At 36.7% G+C, this 20,915-nt stretch overlaps 1 protein-coding gene across 3 annotated transcripts in view; it reads right to left on the bottom strand.

Moving 5' to 3' along the window:
- Positions 1-20,915, bottom strand: part of LOC108527348 (phosphorylase b kinase regulatory subunit beta) — a 115,319-nt gene that overhangs the window by 88,397 nt on the left and 6,007 nt on the right. For all 3 annotated transcript variants that reach the window (XM_017868558.1, XM_017868550.1, XM_017868567.1), the window contains exons 2-5: positions 19,844-20,041; positions 15,560-15,617; positions 14,952-15,028; positions 12,556-12,714 (exon numbers count right to left, since the gene is read on the bottom strand). The gene's annotated coding sequence lies outside the window, so the exon portion shown is untranslated. The remainder of the gene's footprint in view (positions 1-12,555; positions 12,715-14,951; positions 15,029-15,559; positions 15,618-19,843; positions 20,042-20,915) is intronic.

Genomic DNA, 20,915 nt, shown 5'->3' with positions numbered 1-20,915 from the left:
AAAAAAAAAAAAAAAAAAGAAAAGAAAAAAGAATGCAAGAAAGAAACATTACTATAGAACTAAAGGATTATAAGAGAATAATATCAACAAATATATGCCATGAAATTAGATAACCTAGATGAAATGGATGAATTATTCCCAGAAAGACACAAACTACCAAAACTGACTCAAGAAGGAATAGAAAATCTAAACAGATTTGTAAAAAGTACATAAAGTGATTGAAACTTCACACACACACACACACACAGCTCAAGACTAGATGGCATCACTGGTGCATTCTACCAAGCAGTTAAAGAAAAATTAAAACCAACCTTTCACAAACTGTGCTCCCCCTCCCAAAAAAGAGAGAACACCTCCCAACTCATTCTAAGAGGTTCAATATTATTCTAATACCAAAATCAAAGTATCACAAGAAAATTACAAAGCAAAATCTGTTATACAGACCCAAAAATCCTCAGCAAAATACTAGCAAACCAAATCCAATAACATAAAGAAGGGATGACACATCATAACCAAGTAGAATCTATCCCACAAATGCAAAGATGGCTTAACATCACAAAGTCAATTACTAACAGACCCTATCAACAAAATAAAGAAGAAAACACTATATGATCACTTCCACAGACTGAGAAAATGCACTGACAAAATTCAACATCCTTGAATAAAAACATTCAACAAAGTAGGAACAGAAGAAAATGTATTCAACCAAATAAAGGGCATCTATGAAAAAGCTACAGCTAATATCACACTCAATGGTAAAAGACTAAATGCTTTTCCCCCAAAGTTCAGGAGTAAGACAAGGATGTTCACTCTCACCACTTCTATTCAACATTGAACTGGAGGTTCCAGCCAGGGAAATTGGGAAAGAAAAGTAATAAAAAGTATCAGATTGGAAAGGAAAAAAGCTATGGTAATTAATAGTGTGGTATCAGCATAAGAATAGACACAGAAATAGAATACAGAGTCCAAAAATAAACCCTTGCATATATAGTCAACTGATTTTTGACAAGGGTGTCAAAACAATTCAGTAGGGAGAGAAAGGATTTTTCTTTGTTTTGTTTTGAGACAGAGTCTTGCTCTGTTATCCAGGTGGAGTGCAGTGGCACAATCTCAACTTACTCCAACTTTCGCGTCCCAGGTTCTTCTGGTGCCTCAGTCTCCTGAGTAGCTGGGATTACAGGCATTTACCACCATGCCTGGCTAATTTTGTGTTTTTTGTAGAGACAGGGTTTTGCCATGTTGGCCAGGCTGGTCTTAAACTCTTGGCCTCAAGCCTCAGCCTTCCAAAGGGTTGGGATTACATGCGTAAGACACTATGCCCAGCCAAAAAAAGTTTTTTTTATTGACCAGTAGTGCAGAGACAATTGGATATTCAAATGCAAAAGAATGAAGCTGGACCTTTTCCTTACACCATATATAAATATCAACTCAAAATAGATCCAAGAGTTAAATGTAAGAGTTAAAACAATAAAACTGTTAGAAGAAATTATAGGAGTAAGTCTTTGTGACTGATTTAGACAAAACTATGACATCATAACAAAAGCGACAAAAGAAGAGATAAATTGGAGTTCATCAAAATTATAACTTTTATGTGCCGCAAAAGATCCATCAAGAAAGTGAAATAACAGCCCGAATAATGGTGAGAAAACATTCACAAATCAGGTATCTTGTAAGGGATTTAAACCTAGAAGATATAAAACACTCATAACAACACAATAATAAAAATAAAAAAAAACCCAATTAAAAAATAGCCACAGTGTCTACATAGGCATTTCTCCAAAGGAGATATACAAATTACCAATAAGCACATGAAAAAATGCTCAACATTAGTCATTTGGGAAATGCTAACCAAAACCACAATGAGGTATCACTTTATATCTATTAGGAAGGCTACAATTGAAAAAGGAAAATAGGTAAGAACAAGTGTCGGCAAAGATGTAGAGAAATAGAAACCCTCACATAATGTTGATGGGAAAGCAAAATGATACAGCAGCTTTGGAAAACAGTCTGTAAGTTGCTCAAAACGTTAAATGAAAGAGTTAGCATAGACCCAGCAATTACATGCCTAGGTATACACCCAAGAGAAATGAAAAATATGTCAAACAATAATTTTATATAAAGTCTATAGCAGCATTATTCATAATAGCTAAGAAGTGAAAACAACCCAAATGTTCATTTGCTGATGATATGGGTGAATAAAATGTAATGTATACATACAATGGAATATTGTTCCGCCATAAAAAGAATGAATTGCTGAAACATGCTACAACATGGATAAACCTTGAAAATATTATATTAAGTGAAAGAAGCCAGACACAAAAGTCCACATTATCAGTTTCGAGTTATATGAAATGTCCCAAATAGGCAAATCTATAGAATTAGAGAGTAGGCTAGCCATTGCCTAGTGCTGGGTGAAAGGGTGAAGTGATGAGAGGGAAATGAGGAGTGACTGCTACTAGGCCTGAGGTTTTTTGTCAGGGAGATGATGAAAACATTGTAAAACTGATTGCAGTGATGATTGCACAACTCTATAAACATATCAAAAATCACTGAATTGTAAACTTCAAATAGGTAAAATATATGGTATGTAAATCATATCTCAATAAAGCTATTTTAAAAATAGGAAAGAAGTCAGATTTCTTTCAGAAAATCAGAAAATAAAGGAAGGAAATCAGTTTGTTAAGAAGCAGTGTTTCCTGATACAAAATTCTAAAACAGATTTCTGAGAAGGGGCATTTTTTTTTTTTTATGGGGCACTGACCAACATGAAGGCAACGTCCTCAATTGCTGTTGCACTGTAAAAATGGAAGCCCTTTTAACACGGTAGTTCCTTATGGCAACTTTTGATAAAATCCAAGGATATAACATGGACAGAAATTTAGAGTGAAAGGCCGTGGGGAGGAAGGCACTAAGTCTGTGGTTCTCTGCTGTCTTCTGTTGTAACACACTTGAAGGATACCCATCAGCACCAGAGACTCACTCACTACAGCAGGATTTCTCCATGGGCCTAGAAGAGAATATGTGAGGGAGAGGTGCTGGTGGTAGGAAAAGCCCCTGAAATGCAATTCTGCAAAATCTCCTTGGCGTGCAAGTTGTCAGTTATCTACACAAATTTACAGTGAACATATTTTCCAACCCAGCAAGTCTGCATCTATAAAGTTATCTTAGTTATGCTCACACATGTGCAAATTAATTGATAAAAAACAACAAAAAAATCCAACTTCTAAAGTGAGTCAGCACACTTCTTCATTTTTACTGCATGTAAGCTATAAAACATGTTTATTTCATTCTTGATCTTTGGCTCTATGCTGATCACTTAAAAACAATACTATGCTGAGTTCTGTATAAATGTACCTGTGTATAATATTTACTAAAAAGATAACAGTTCATTTTCCATAGCTTTTTATATATTGCTTTTAGGTAGTGAATATGACAGAGCAGGGAATCAATGGTTATAAATTTATTTGCAGCTTTAGGAATATTTCTACATTAGATTTCTATCCTGGGGTACCTTCCAGGCACATCTGAATTGTTATTTGAGACAAAATCACCAAAGGATTTTAGTGACTCTTGGAAGATCTTTTCAATAATAATTAAAGTAGTATTAATAGTAGAATAACAAGGAGGAGGAGGAAGAGCAGCAGCAGAGTCTGCCAGAGCCACCTCGGCCTCTGCAGCAGCAGCAATACCTACACAGTTATTAAGCTCCAGGCATTGTTTTAAGTATTTCACATATATTCATTCATTAATTCTCACAACAACCTTATCATTTTACAGATGATGAACCAGAGGCATCTGAGTGTTTAGGCAACTTTCTTGTGGTTGGTATACAGCAAAGTTGAGACACAGTCAGTTGGCTTCCAGAGTCTGGGCTCTTAATCACATAGTAATCCTGTCCTTTAAGAACACTGACATTCTACACTACATAGGTGAAAATAATACCAGAAGGAGGATGAAATAAAAAAAACTATTTAGACACGTTACATTTTTCCTATCTAAATCAGGTTGCATAATACCAATGTTCTCCTTTCTCTCTGAAAAAAAATATACTTTTTAAAAATTTAAACCAAATCAATAAAAGAAGCAGATATCGACATATAATTTTAATGTATTAATTTCAGTTTAGCTCATGATACAGGGTTAACACACTGATATTCTAAATAGGCAGTAAATTATTTCCCTATCTCAATTATATGATCACCGAGATGTAAAAAAATTTCTAAAACCAACAAGTTTTCACTGTCATGCTATAGAAATTAAATTCTATCTTTATTACAATATTTTGTTATTTATAAATAGTGACAGATAAATTAAGAAACCTTATATCATTGTAAAGCATAAATGCTAACCTATTAAAAGTGGTAAGAATCAAATGGTTAACCAAGTCTTTCAAAAGCTTATTTCTTTGCATTTCCTTCATATTTCTCTCTTTGTGCCACACTTCTATACCTAGATTGATGTTCCCACTTACACCACGTGCTCATCTATAACCTCATAGACTGTATGCTTCTTATACATGACGCCCAGTACCTAGCACAGCCGCCAGCACCTAGTAGGCACTCAATACACTTACTAAGCAGAATAATAAATTAGTGGGTTAGCAAATACAGAAACGCTAATTGCCGTAATCATTACTTTAATTTCCATGATGGTATAAAAGTGACAAATACCATTAAAAGGTCAAGTTTATGGGCATATTTTTTCCCCACTGCATTGATTTTTATTATTCAGGAGGCAAAAATAGAGGTCTTTATTGTTCCAATTCAATGAAACTGGTTTTCTGGTGAAGAGTGACAATCCTGAAAGAACTTATATACAACAAACTACAGAATATTCCAAATGAAAATAAAAGAGCGAGGGTAAGAGATCAATGGCTTTCTACATTTACAATATAGCACCACACCTCCAAGATAATCAAGAATTTCTATAAAATAGAGATATCTGTCTTTAAATCCTTATAAAATAGGAATTAAGTTAATTAATTTTTTTTTTTCACAGAAGGTTTATAAAATATACCCTGGGCTTACCTCAAGCAAAAATTGTCAGCATAAAAGAAAATATTAAGAAAATCTGTTTCTTTAATGAAATAATAATTTAAAGAAAATTTAACAGAGCAAATATTTTTTATCATGACACAAAAATTACATAGGACATACTAAAATAGGCTCAGCAGATATTTATAGGGTAAAATTATGTACTTCAAAGCCTAGCTGATTCTCAGCTATGGTGACACATATTAGTAACACATGAATTATGAAATGAGCTATTTGGAGAAAAAGAAAATGCAGATCCTTAACCTCATATTAGAACAAAAAATTCCAAATATGTATGTGTGTGTGTGTGTCTGTGTGTGTGTGTGTTTCTGTGTGTGTGTGTGTGTGTATGAATTTTACTCAACCAATTAACAACGATGGACTTTCTAAAATTAAATGGTAAATTCCACAGCAAAAATTAAATAGGAAAACACTGGTAGACCTGAGTGTGTAAAGATTTTAAGTTCTGCTCATGAAAATATAGCAAAAGCAAAATTTAAAGACAAACAAACTAGGAAAATATCAGAGAGGTTTTATACACTTAATATATAAAACATTCATGTAGACTGATAAGAAAAACCATAAAACCAAGATTAAATGGGCAAAAAAAAAATTACTAAACAATTCACAGAAGAGTGACTAAGAAATATGTTTCTAACAGTCAGAATGTAAATGAAAACAAGACTCGATTTATTATCTTATTAGATTAGCAATGCTTTTGTTTTTAATAGGAATATTTAATGCCACAGAGGTTACAGGTGACACAAGCACCCTGTAGACTCCTGAATAAATCAACAAACTCTGTTACTCATGAGCTCTGTAACCTTGGGTGAGTTGTTAAACTCTTGTGGGCCTAAGTTTCCTCACCTACGCCACGTAGTACCCATCTCAAAGAGATGTTAGGAAGATTACTTAGGATGATGTTTGTAAAAGGCAGAGCACGGAATGTGACATATTTTAAGGCAGGTATTATATTAGTGTTTCTGAAAATCAGTGTGACAAACATGTAAGAAAAGCCCTCTCACAGTCTATTACTACTCTCATATTCAACTTTACTAATATATGTAAGGATGAGAATAATGTCTACGCAAATTTTCTAGCACTTGTACTAATTCAATAAAAACATTTTAGCTTTAAGAAAGTCACTTATCGGCCGGGCGCAGTGGCTCACGTCTGTAATCCCAGCACTTTGGGAGGCCAAGGTGGGCAGATTGCCTGAGCTCAGAAGTTTGAGACCAGCCTGGGCAACATGGTGAAACCCCGTCTCTACTAAAAATACAAAAAATTAGCCAGGCGTGGTGGCATGCACCTGTAGTCCCAGCTACTCAGGAGGCTGAGGCAGAAGGATTGCTTGAACCCTGGAGGCAGAGATTGCAGTGAGCTGAGATAGCGCCACTGCACTCCAGCCTGGGTGACACAGCGAGACTCCGTTTCCAAAAAAAAAAAAAAAGGAAAGTCAGTTATTTATACAGGAAGCTAAAGAAAGAAAGTCTTCCCAGGTGAAGCCTTTAAAGTAATACTACATATGCTTCAAGATGTTTATAATGCCTGCTGCACAGAAATCCCACTTTAGGTCACTAGCCATCAAATGGGTAACATGAGAAAGACAATGAAAATATTCTTGAAGTTTCCTAAAGTGCAACAACTGGGAAATCTCTTAGCAACCAACATGTAAAAATATACCTGTACATTCTTATCTATTCATTTTATCTTGAACTGAGCAGTAACAAAACCACGTGCTATCCTGAAGAGTCAACTGTATTTGAAGACAACAGACCAAAGAAAATCAAGACCTCAGTTTCTTATGTCCTTATATACACTAGGGGACACTTGACCAATGATTTTAAGTTTAAAAAGCATTAGATTTCCAGGTTTAATCTGTAGCTTTTATATTTGAGATCAATTAGGCAAGAAATGTCATGAATAAAATCAAATGCAAAAGGGCTTATTTTTGTGACAAACACTGGAATTAGGAAGTAGTATGTCAGAATAATTAGGTTGCCCTTAGAGAGAGACAGGCAGAAGTATTTCCTATAACTCTTGTTAGTGAGCTACTGGATATCCATAGTCACTATCAAAGAGTAGGCCTCTATAAATAGAAGCAGAGATCAACAAGTAGATGAATGGTAAAGTAGGAACAGAAAGGGGAAGAACCATTTAAACATGTATTTGTCCCACAGTAAATGCTTTATGTGTATTTCCTTACCAGCTAATCCTTATAACATAAAAATAAAGAAATTAATGTTCGGGGAAGTTAAGAAAACTCGAATCACACAGGTAGTAAGTGGCAGATCTTACATTCAAACCCCCCCAAAAAAAAAGAAAAAAAAAGGGAAGAGAAGCTAGAGAGGGAGAAAGTAGAAGAAAAAGATGATAATGTCAGAGAAATAATTCATAACCCCACGGTTACAAGTTTGCTGGGTGTTAATAATCATTTAAAATATAATTTCTACAGGAAAATAAATTGGCTTCCAAACAATGACTTACCAAAGAACTTTGGGAACCCAAGAAATCAAGTTGTGAACTTTGTATATACATAACACTTTGGAAATTTTAAAGTACTTCTATATCTATTTTATCACTTTAAAAGTACCTTGTTAGTGTTCCAAAGAAATTAAGTAATACCCATCCCCAAAAGAAAAAGATCCTGCCACGTGTCGTGATCTGTGCCTGTAGTCCCAAATACTCAGGAGGCTGAGGTAGGAGGATCACTTGAGCCCAGGAGTTTGGGGCTCCATTGAGCTATGATCGTACCACTGCACTCCAGCCTAGGTGACAGAGTGAAACCCTCTTGTCTCTTAAAAAAAATTCTGTTGTGAGATTCAAGCAAATTTTCATTAACTTGAGTATTCTGGGAGTTTGTGTATATTGGAGAGAAAGTTGTAGTTAACTAAAATTGCTTAATATTCAAGTTTACCAAGAGAATATATCTTGTTTTAACCATTAATGTTTATTAATATTTTCAAAATATCCACCCTAAAAATTATTGTATTCACCTGCCTTAAATTATACAGTATGTAAAGTTATAATCTTTAATGAGCCGGGATCATGTAGTAGTACCTGAATGAAGATCATCACTACAAATGTCTGATGTACAGGATAAGAAAAGTTAGTTGCACATATGGAAAAGACAAGCTGAAGTCTAGAAGTCAGATTTTTTTTTTTTTTTAAATTTTGAGATGGAGTCTTGCTCTGTCACCCAGGCTGGAGTGCAGTGGCACGATCTTGGTTCACTGCAACCTCCGCCTCCCAGGTTCAAGTGATTCTCCTGGACTACAGGTGCGTGCCATCACGTCTGGCTAATATTTTGTATTTTTAGTAGAGATGGGGTTTCACTGTGTTAGCCAGGATGGTCTTGATCTCCTGACCTCATGATCCGCCTGCCTCGGCCTCCCAAAGTGCTGGGATTACAGGCGTGAGCCACCACACCTGGCCCTAGAAGTCAGATTTTTAAAAGCTGATATGTTAGTATCTCTTTTTAGGACATACTGAATAAGCACATATATTAAAGTTATATAATGGCCTTTATAATGGTTTTCTAATGGTTTTAGAGCAATGTTATCATTAACTTTATATTTCTTTTTTTTTTTTTTTTTGAGACGGGGTTTTGCTCTTTCACCCAGGCTGGAGTGCAGTGGCTGGATCTCAGCTCACTGCAAGCTCCGCCTCCCGGGTTCCCGCCATTCTCCTGCCTCAGCCTCCCGAGTAGCTGGGACTACAGGCGCCACCACCTCGCCCGGCTAGTTTTTTGTATTTTTTAGTAGAGACGGGGTTTCACCGTGTTAGCCAGGATGGTCTCGATCTCCTGACCTCTTTAGTTTTCTGAATCTCAAAAAGAAAATTCAATCCAAACATCAAGATTTTCAAGCAATTTTTTAATCCTTTTTTTGAGACAGGGTCTCACTCTATCACCCAGGCTAGAGTGCAGTGGTGCAATCACTGCTCACCACAACCTTAACCTCCAGGGCTCAGGTGATCCCCTGGCCTCAGCCTCCTGAGTAGCTGGGACTACAGCCATGCACCACCATGCCTGGCGGGCAGATTGCCTGAGCTCAGGAGTTCGAGACCAGGCTGGGCAACATGGTGAAACCCTGTATCTACTAAAAATACAAAAAATTAGCCAGGTGTGGCGGCGTGCACCTGTAGTCCCAGTTTCTAGGGAGGCTAGTTGTGAACTCCTGGGCTCAAGCAATCTGCGTGCCTCAGCCTCCCCAAATGCTGGGACACAGGCGTGAGCCACTGCACCCAGCCTCAAGTGATTTTTAATGCAATAAATCAGTCATGTGATGATGCATAAAGATGTCCCATGAGATTACAATACTGTATCTTCACTATACCTTTTCTATGTTTAAATATGTTAGGTACACAGATACTTACCATTGTGTTACAATTGTCCACAGTACTCAGTACAGTAACATGTTCTACAAGTTTGTAGTCTAGGAGCAATTGGCTATATCATATAGGCTAGGTATGTCGTAGGCTAAAAATCACCTAATGACACAATTCTCAGAATATAGCCCTACCATTAAGCAATGAATGGCTGTACTTTTAAGGTTATTTATTTTGCAAAGAGCTCAAAAGGTACTCGGATTTCTTTAGACTGGTCTTACATGAATGGTTTCTAAACTTTCAAATTTGAATAACAGTTGAAGGTATAACTAATGATCATTTTATTCTAAGACATGTCAATGTATCTTAAGATATGTCTTAGGGGGTTTAAAGTATACATCTTTATAATATATTTACCAGTTATATAGAAAATATTGATTTTCTAAAAGTATAAATTTCATAAGAGAAAAGGAAATACTGTGAATAATGAACTTATTTTTTAAGAGCACAGTGGGGAGTTCAGGCCTTGGTTCAGGATATAGCATACTGTGTCTTTTCTTTAACAATTGACTAGAAGTCACAGTTTTGTTATATAATTATTTAGTTAGGCATACATAAAGCAAAATATTATTAGACTTCATTGAGATACAAACTGGCCTGAATTAGCGAAAGGCACATACTATAGAGTATTTTTAAAGATTCACTATTATATTATTTTCATGTAAAAACAGTAACCACAATTAGCTGCTCACAAAATGTTGTCAAGCAGATATCCAACTGAGGCTCCTTTAATAAATAAAGACGATTTAAGTAAATGTTGTATCTGGAATCTTAACGAAAATCCATAGAAGTCTGATGGTTCTTAGGGGCAGTATACAATAGTTAAGGGCAACTAAATGATTCAGTCTTCTGAGATGTTATTCGTCTTAACCAGTGAGCTGTTAACCAGATGACACAAAGCTAGGCTAGACTACTAATGAATATGCAATATTTCTTTTTTTCAGCTGGAGATAAGTATGTGGTTTCATAGTATGCAACATACCTTCTGCATGTTCTTGCTGCCTTTTCAGAAGATCAGCAGGGAAAAGAGAAACTGACTTTCTTTAATGGTAGCCCTGCAGTATTTCTTATTCTTTTGGGTCAAGAAACAGAAATGGAGGCATGACCTGTATTATTTCTGTTCACTCTGGTCTTAATATAAGAAAATACTATCTTCACTCAAGACCTGTCTACATTCAACACATTTATTTTGGAAACTTCAATGCTTTTTTACTGATACTATTGTCATTCTTTTTCTTTTTTCTTTTCTTTTTTTTTTTTTTTGAGACGGAGTCTCGCTCTGTCGCCCAGGCTGGAGTGCAGTGGCTGGATCTCAGCTCACTGCAAGCTCCGCCTCCCGGGTTTACGCCATTCTCCTGCCTCAGCCTCCCGAGTAGCTGGGACTACAGGCGCCCGCCACCTCGCCCGGCTAATTTTTTTTATTTTTTAGTAGAGACGGGGTTTCACCGGGTTAGCCAGGATGGTCTCGATCTCCTGACCCCGTGATCCGCCCGTCTCGGCCTCCCAAAGTGCTGGGATTACAGGCTTGAGCCACCGCGCCCGGCTTCTTTTTCCTTTTTTAAAGCTCAATTTGCTTATGTAGGGTGTGGTCAATTCCACCTTCTCAATTCACTAGCCTTGTCAATTTTATCTAGAGGCTTTGCTCAAACAACATTCTTTCTAGTTGCACTAAACCCAGTCTGGATATACCGCAAAAAGCAGGATGAAGAAGGTTTTAATTTCATATCCCAGATCCCAGGTTCCAGTTTTCAGCCTCAGAATCACAGAAAAAATTCCTCATGCTCATTTGTAATTTCCAAATGTAGTACATAAAAACTTTTAAAATTTTTAAAAACTTTTAAAAAATTCTAATATTAAAATTCTTATCCTTACATAAGTTAACTAGTCCTCTACTAAAACATGTTTTACTTAACTGTATCAACAAAGCTTCTTTTTAATTATGCTAGTGAGATGGAAATAACAATCTAACCAGAGATAACTTTCCCAACTTGAGTTGATTATAAGAAAACTGTTTCATGTGCCTTTCCCCCCACTTTGGAAATTCTAAAAGCAAAGCCTATATAAATAATATCAACACCTTGTCAAAAAGCTGTCCCTTTAAAGGAGGAAGAAAATGTTTCTTCATGTTCTTAAATTAGCATTAGGTATATATAGAGACCCAGAAAATAGAGTTAGGAAAGGAGCAAACTGAGAACAGCATTAACTTAGTTTTCACTTATTTGGTTAGCTTCTGCCTGCTCTTACATATCATTTACGTAAAGCTCAAATTGGAATTCTGTCCTGTGAAATATTCTTCCCTAATGGAATATTTTTTAAAAACTGAAGATGATTACTCTTATGGCACAAATGTATTAGAACTTATGCAGTAATGGTAGAAACAACAAAAATCATAACAGTATTTTATACAGTAGGCAGTTCTTTTAGTGCAGGTACAGTATTTACAGTTAGCCTATTTCATAATCTTTTTGCCATAAAGGAATTCTGACTCTAAAGTGATAGCCTTTTTGATGTAAATGCTAATAACATTTAAAATTTGAACAAGGAATGTTGCAGGAAGATGCATAATGCTTTCCCTGTGTTTATCAAATTTGTCTTCATTTCAAAGCGTCCAAGAGTGCTATGATTCAGCTCAAGTTGTAGAAGATGAAAAATAATTCTTCAAAGAATAATGAATAATGGCCCTATTAAGCCTCCAACTAAAATTGCCAATATGTATTTATTGGACAGAAGAGAACTTTGAGATGACCAATACCTTTTGGCAAGTGGTTTACTAAAGGTATAACGAAGCATGACTGTTACTGTCTTCTTAAGTCAGAATTTTTAATATATCATATAAAAGTAACTCAAAGTTTCTATAATCTTCTGCAGGAAACCTATATAGTAAGCCAAATGCAGCCCCCTAAATGATCACAAATGGTACCCATACCTATTGCGCTTTTTTCCCAGAAACTGTCCATCATCATTCAGTGAAATAGATATATTAATATACCACTAGATACTAAGAAACTCCCCAAAGACCTCCTAAGAGCATGAAACACCACCCAAATCCAACATAAACATCAGCAAAGGCATATTTATTTCTAATAGTTTAATAACAAGGAAAAAAATTCCATTTCCAATCTTCTCCACTTACCCAGGAGTTTTGCGATGATATAAAGTGCTTGTCCCCAAAGAAACAGTTTTCCATCACGGCCACAGTTGCTAGGAAATCGTTTTTGACTACCAGGGTTATTTTTTTCATATTCTACAAAGTCAGCTGGCACATAATAGTACTTTGGTACAACAGGATATCCTATGGAATTTAAAAATACATATTTAAAATATAACAAATCTGTATTAGTCCACTCAGATGCTACTAATAAAGATATACCCAAGACTGGGTAATTTATAAAGGAAAGAGTTTTAATGGCCTCAGAGTTCCACATGGCTGGGGAGGCCTCACAGTCACGGTGAAAGGTGAAGGAAGAGCACGGGAATTACTATAATTCAAGGTGAGCTTTGGGTGGGGACACAGCCAAACCACATCAAAATTAGTGTCTTTACACGGTGTTTTACACGGTGACAGGCAAGAGGGCTTATGTATTTATAAAACCATCAAATCTCCTGAGACTTATTCACTACTATGAGAACAGTATGGGGGAAACTGCCCCCATGATTCAATCATCTCCACCTGGCCCCATCCTTGACACATGGGAATTACCATAATTCAAGGTGAGCTTTGGGTGGGGACACAGCCAGCCAAACCATATCAAAATTAGTGTCTTTCCCAAATGTTCCCTTCAAGACACTGTAATGATTAGAAAGCAGGGAGGCAGACTTGTTGCACAGGAGGCAACAGATTTGATAAGCTATAGCAAGCCGGATATTCTGGTTCCTTTCAGATATTGCCAGTGAAAATTATGGAGGAAAAAAATTGACTTTAAAACACTAATTCAACAGCAGATTGTTATGCTTTGGCTAACAATGAGTACATAATCTCCCTCAACAACATTTAATTTTAATATCTTCAAATGAATCAACAAATACACAGTATACAAATATTTAGGGCCATAGAGGAAGCTATTTTTAATAGGATTAGTCTACAGAAGCTTCACAAATGAGATACTGTGTAATCTTAAATGAAGAATTATAACTCTGAGCCATTGCTAGAGCAAAGAAATCCCCATTTAAGCATTAGGCCCATTATCTACCATTCAATATCACTGAAGAGAAAAAGCCATCCCCCCTGTGACCATTTAAAAATGGATTGGTAGGAACTAAAATTATTTAAGAGTAGAATATTTGTGGATGATAAAATGGGAAAATAATCAACAACCTATGTAGGATGCTACAGAAGACTTTTGCAATATTAGCCCACAGTAAACTTAATTTTCTAATGAAATTGCACAGATTTCCCTAAAATTTTGCTTCCTTACGCATCAATCAACAATATTTGTGTCTAAAATCAGTAAGAAGGTCTATGATATACAGATAATACTTTGAACATCACTCTCTGAACACGATGAAACCTGAAGCGAGGTACATTAAACTGCTACACCTTAATGCATCAATGATCTAACACTAAACATTAAAAGATCTGCTTCAAAGGATTTCAAATATTACATGCATTACAAAATTTAATGCATTATTTCTCACACTGGACAAGTGATTATTTGTAGCATAAAGACAAAATTAACTTTTAAAAATTAATATTCACTTTGAAATCAATGTTTATCCATAAACATTTCACAACTTTTAACATTACAAGCATGTTAGTGAGCATATAATATGAAGTATTTACTCTGAGATATCTCTGGAAAACCCCAAAGAATATCACAAATTTCATGTGAGATAGGAATGGGGCTCAGTGCTGTGATTGTCAGTACTTTCAAGCCCCAAAGACATCTAGAACATTTCATTTGGAATTCCTTTGAAAATTGGTTTTCCAGTTATACAGAAAATTCAGTTATGTTTTTTGAGGGTCCCTGCTGGTGTTTGACTGAAACCAATATACCCTTACTCCTAAGACTGGGCCTTCTGACCATTTCTAAAATACTAAATCCATCCTCAAAGGATGATGTTTTAGCACCATGGCAGATATTCAAAATACAATGCTAAGGACCCTAGAAAAAACTCTAAAGAGGAGGCCAGAATATTCTCAGCAATTCTAGTGCCTTTAGACAAGGGCAGAACCTCTCCAGGTAGCCCTCCACGGTGGGGCACTCACCTGACTACAGCATTTTTAGTGACCTGGATAAAAACTAGTCACTTTCTATTATTGTCACACTATACAGAGTAATGGAGTTACATAGTAAATAACAGATGGACGAACTCAGTCCACCTGACTATTTTGGAATGACTATAGCCATGCCCACCTAGATAAATCTCCATCTTTGTCTTGCTTAATCTTCTTTCTGATTTCATTTCAGGGATCACTCATTTTTTCAATTTAATATAAATTATTGTGTTTTACAAAGGACTCATTTATACATTTTAAATAAACATTAAGGAAATGTTGGTAGGAAGAATTTCTTAAAAAGACAACTATACCTTCTGTGGTCTGATGAAGTACTGGAGTCAAAAGATCCTGATATTCCTGTACTTGCTTAGGATTGCCTCTAAAACTCCTAAAATAAAATCCAATAGCAGCGAGCTATAAGGACCTTTCAAAAGTTTTACCTTAGAAAAAATATATAGGCCAGTTACAATTATTTGGTAAGTTTTCCATGCAAAGGAAAATTAAAATTAAAAAAGTAATGCAAATCTGTGTGATATTTCCAAGGAAATGTTTTAGAAAGTCACATTAGCATTTAGAATTGAAAACTAATTTTTAATTGAATTTCCCTATTCCTAAGTATACTAATGTACACAGCACTCACAGTATCCAATTGAATACAGTAATTAATGATTCTACTATAAAATTTTTCATGTAATATAATAATATATGGTATCATTTTTTTAAATGCTTCCAAGTTTTTTTTAATTCTTTAAATGATTTAGCATTCACTCAGCAAAAGAGTCGCATATATAAATGCAGGGCAATTAACATCACTGAAGTGCAGTCTGTTTTTCTAGCTGAAAAGAGTCATATTTCATTTCTGCTCTTCTTTAAACCACTTAAATCCTATAGCTTAAATTTCAGGAAAAAGCTTACTTACCATCAATCATCATATAAAGGAAAAATATGGGAAATTCACATTCAATGCCATCAAATAGCTAAAACAGAAAATAAAACATTAAATTTTTCACTGACAGTTAAATTATTATTATTATTTTGAGACAAGATCTCACTCTGTGGCCCAGGCTGGAGTGCAGTGGCACAATCATGGCTCTCTGCAGCCTTGTCCTGCTGGGCTCAAGGGATCCTTTTTCCTGCCTCAGCCTCCCAAGTGGCTGGGACTACAGACACACATCACTGTATCTGGCTATCTCTCTCTGTCTCTCTCTCTTTCTTTCTTTTTTCTCAGAGATGTGGTCTCCTCCCTGTGTTGCCCAGGCTGGTCAAACTCCTGGTCTCAAGAGATCCTCTTATCTCGGTCTCCGAAAGCGCTGGGGTTACAGGCATTACAGGCATGAGCCACTGTGCCCAGCCACTAACAATTAAATTAGAAGAAATATAGTTAGGTGATATGTCAAAGATTTGCTTATAGCAATAAATTGAACTGATTTTCAAAGCAGTTTCCTTGTTCTATTTTTTTTTTTTTTTTTTAATTTCCTCAGGTCTTATTATTCAAAAGCTCACTCATTCAGTCCATCAAACTGTGGTCCTTCAATAAATATTTACTGAATACTTACTGATGCCTGGAACCAAAAAGACAGAGAACTTCCCTCAGAGGCTCACAGTCTAATAGGGAGGCCAGCATGTAAATAAACAACTACTATGCAGTAGGAAATATCTACACATGGTATGTCAGGTTCATAGGGAGTGGAACACCTGAGTCTGCCTTGGAGTCAGGGAATGTTTATAGGAAAGGAGATGTTTCAGCTAACGTGGGATGGACTTCACTGGGGAGATGAGCTAAAGTAACTCAAGGCAAAGGAAATAATAGTTACAAACCACAGATGCATAGAAGCACAAAGTATGTTAAAGAATCTACCAGTAATTCAGTATTTCTGGAATAAGCATGGATGAAGTAGTGAAAACTGAAAACCCTACAGATGGGCCAGGCCAGCCAGATCAGGAAGGGCCTTGCGGGTCATGCTAAGTGGCTAAGACTTTGGTCTGGAAATAAAAGAGAACCACAGGTGAATACTCAGCAGGATCAGATTTACTCATTGTATTTACTTGCTAGACTGAGCAGCTGGTAATACTGAAGAGAGTTGGAGGGCAAGAAACAGGACCAGCTGGAATTCTGCTGGAGCAAAATCCAAAGAGAAAAGATGACAACCTAAACTGAGGTTTCTTAACTTCAGCACTACTGACATTGTGGCCAAATAATTCTTTGTTTTTGGGTTGTCCTGTGTGGTGCAGGAATGTTTACTAGCATCCCTAGTATCTGCCTTCCAGATGTCAGTAGTACCTACCATATTGTGACAACCCAAAATGTCTGCAGACATTGTCAGAAGTCTCCTGGGGGGCAAAATCACCCCAGATCCAGTAGCCTAAACCAGGGAGTAATAGAGAGGAAGAAACAGAATTTTAGGATTTTTAGGAGGCTAAATCTGCCAGCCTTGGTGATTGACAAAGGTAGATGGGTGAAAGGAAGTGCCTAGAATGACTTCCTTCTAGGTATAGGGCTTGGGCACAGGAGTGGAAGCTGAATACAGGCAGACTGTAAGACACCTAAGCGAGGATGTCCACAAGGCAGCTGCGTACAGGGGGTGGGCACTTGAGGAGAGGTATGAGTTAGGGATGGAGATCTGTGGTTAACAGCTATAGCTGAAGCTGAGAGTTCACAGCCAGAATGAAGAGAGGCTAGGGCTGTGGATGGACCCTAGGAGAAGTGCAATGTTTAAGAGGGGGCAGAAGAAGAGGAACCTGCAAAGGAGAATAAGAAGTAAGTGAGAGAAGTGGAGAATAAAGAATGGGGTCACAGCCAATGGAGAATGTTCCAACAAAGAAGACTCAGCAAAGACACTCAAATGCCAAGAAGTTCTGTGAAATGAGATCAGAAAAGCATCCACTCCGACTCAGTAATGTAAGCGGATTGAAGCCAGCACAGCTACTGGGGAGTGCTGGGAAGTAAGCCAGTTTGTAGGGGGAAAGAGTAAGCGGGATATAAACAAGGAGACACCAAGTACAGGCCATGCTTTTCAGATGTGTGGCACAAAGAGAAAGAGGATGGAGGTGGACAGGGAAAGGGTTGAGGAAGGGTTTTGTTTGGTTTCTTAATGATAAACATCAATGTGCTTAATGAGGAAAAAAGCTAATTTAAGTTGGGGAACCAAGACAGAGAAGGTAGAAATGGGGAAGATGAGGAGAAAAAAGAAAGAGAAATAGATATCCTTCTATCACAGAATAAAACAAGTGAGGGTGTCAAGAAAGTAAAAGAGAATAGGATGGGGTATACACAGGACGGGTTAGCCTTAGAAAGAACAGAGAGCTCCTTCTGTGAGGCAAGAGAGACAGAGGGAAGTACGGATGAAGGAAAGACACAGTGGAGGAGGCCATGCAGAAATGAAAGGCTATCAAGTAGAAAATAAAAAGGAAAGTCTGCAAACTTGAGTACAAATAGGAAAAAGCTGGAAAAGCTTTCATGGGGAGTTCCTGGCAGAGTCAGATAGCAGGACTGACAAGAACTGACAGCAATGATGAGGGTGAACCAAGACAGATCTCCTGACTGTGGGGCAGCTCCTACCCACACTGTTGTGGCTTTCCTTGGTGGTGCTCAGCAGAAGGTGCAGAAAACTTGCTGGACAGATCCAAAGTTGGAAGTGTGCAAGGTGGTAGTTAGTTGTAGGTGGTCCAATTCAAATGTAAGTGCTGTAAATATTGGCACAGAAAATGTATTAAATAGGAAAGAAACATTTGAAGGTGTTTAAGAGATAAATGGATCTTTTGGTCCAACCTAACAGATTGTAACACTGCCAACACTGCTGAAAATTTCAAAAGTGCACACAATAAAATGGTTTCCAAGTGATAGTCAACTGTGAAATTAAATAAAATAAAGCTGGGTGTGGTGGTGTATGCCTGTACTCCCAGCTACTTGGGAGGCTGAGGGAGGAGAATCACTTGAGCCCCGGAGTTCCAGTACAGCCTGGGCAACCTAGTGGGATCTGGTCTCTATTTAAGAAAAAAAAAAAAAAAAAAAAAAAAAAGAAGTTAAATAAAATGATAAATAGCTTGTCTAGTTTTTCTGCAAAAGTGTATGTTAAATTTTAAAACAGTACGTTAATTGCCAAACAACTTAAAAGGTATAATGTTGCCTACACATTTTCTATATACAGATTCCTAGGGACCTTACCTACCTTCAGTGAGTGAGCCAATTATGCCCATGCATACACAGTATCTTTCAGCCGGGCACAGTGGCTCACACCTGTAATCCCAGCACTTTGGGAGGCCGAGGAGGGCAGATAATTTTAGGTCAGAAGTTTAAGACCAGCCTGGCCAACATGGTGAAACCCCATCTCTATTAAAAATACAAAATAATTAGCTGGGCATTGTGGCATGTGCCTGTAATCCCAGCTACTCAGCAGGCTGAGGCAGGAGAACTGCTTGAACCCGGAAGGTGGAGGTTACAGTGAGCTGAGATCATTCCACTGCTCTCCAGCCTGGGCAACAGAGCAAGACTCCATCTCAAAAGGAAAGAAACAAAAAAAACAAAATACCTTTCAATACACTATGTTAAAGCAAAGTTCTCAGCAATGTGCATGACTTCTTACTTTTTTGGGGTGCTATTTTCTAGATGGCTTAAAAGCAGCTAGTATAAAACTAGATATAGTGGTATGTGTGTTTTGAAATACAAAACATTTTAAAACTAAATATTTAGAGGACTGTATTTTAAAAGAAAGTGTCTAAATGAAATAGATAAAGGAAGATGGAATGGCCTATCAGTTTTAATAAAAGAATTTGCTTAAAAGATTGAAAGGAATATTGCAAACAGATATTTAATATTATAGAAGACAAATAGTATGGATCAGGCAAGCAGAGGACTGAAAATGCAATAGAAAAATTATTCACCCAATAGATCAACATGGCCCATTATCAGTAAATACCTCACCGGTAATAAGAGCTAGCACTTACTGAGCATTCACTATGTGCCAAGCACTATTCTAAGCACTTTTATGTAAGTTGTTTAGTCGTCATAAGAACCTCATGATATAGGTACTATTATTATTTTATCCCAATGAAAAAAATTAAACACAGAGACAGGTTAATTAACTGGCCCAGGGCCACATAGCTAGTAAGTAGCAGAGCCAGAATTCAAACCCAACGGTCAGTCTCCTGAATCTGTGCTTTTGATTGCTCTGATATGCGATTACCATGGAATATTTTTTAATACCTTAATTTCAGCTGGCTTGTAGTAGCATCTGTTGGGATCTTCCAGTGATGTTCTATACCCATCTCTCAAGAAACGTTTAAATCCATATTTTCCTTTTAATTTTCTAACCACTTTATCAAGTGTCTGGCTAAACAGAACTTCATCATCCAGGGCAAATGCAGGATAACTGATGCAGGGGAGCAGGGCGGCATCTGTGTTCTGGAGGCAATGAGAAAGAGAGACTGTGAGTGTCCACAGCAATGTGATCAACACAGCCCAAGGAGAATGACAGAGATGAAAAGCCAGTGAGGTTATGCAGTCAAAAGTGAGCACGCTCTGCTCCCAGGATCAGACAGCTGTTTCTATGGCATGTTCCAGGAAACCTTACAGAAGAGATAAAACTTCATTTGTTGATAGTATTTTCAAGGTTCAATGGGCTCAAATGTCAAAATATTAATTAAAATGGTGCACAAAAATTTAATAGTTGTCACAACTTAGTCTGTCACAACAATTTGCTTACAATAATGAAAAAGAGGAAACAACCGAAATATCCAACAATTAGCTGAGTAAATTAGCAACTATTAAAATTTATATTGTAGAAATCCGTTTACTGGTATGGGACAATATCCACTCACAGAGCTAGGTTATCAATCAATATAAAAAGTACTCTTATAGCTTTGTAAAATACAAATATTATATATGTCTAAAAATAAGTGAAAACATATATACCAAAATGTTGTCAAGATTGTATCAGAGTGGTGGCATGAGTGGGTATTATTTGCTTATTTGGGGAGCTTTTTTTTAAAATTATAATCTTACATTACTTACACAAAAAGGTTTTGAATAACTATTCCATTTTGGGTGTTTTCTAAATAACAGAACCACAAACAGTCCCTAGAAAATTCTGCAATCAGGTAGGATAAGCATACAAAAGTTCATCAGGCAAGGGGAAAAAGTGAATTGAATGAGAGAAAAGAAATAAGGAATGGAAGATTATTTTATCCAAAAGATAAATACATTATGAAAAATATTTTTCTGGCGGAGCAAGATGGCCGAATAGGAACAGCTCCAGTCTCCAACTCCCAACGCGAGC

This window comes from Rhinopithecus bieti, unplaced genomic scaffold, assembly GCF_001698545.2.
Source record: "Rhinopithecus bieti isolate Rb0 unplaced genomic scaffold, ASM169854v2 scaffold_618, whole genome shotgun sequence".
In the NCBI taxonomy this organism is placed as follows: domain Eukaryota; kingdom Metazoa; phylum Chordata; class Mammalia; order Primates; family Cercopithecidae; genus Rhinopithecus; species Rhinopithecus bieti.
Note: the sequence above shows the minus strand (reverse complement) of the source record. Positions and strands in the feature narration are given on the sequence as shown.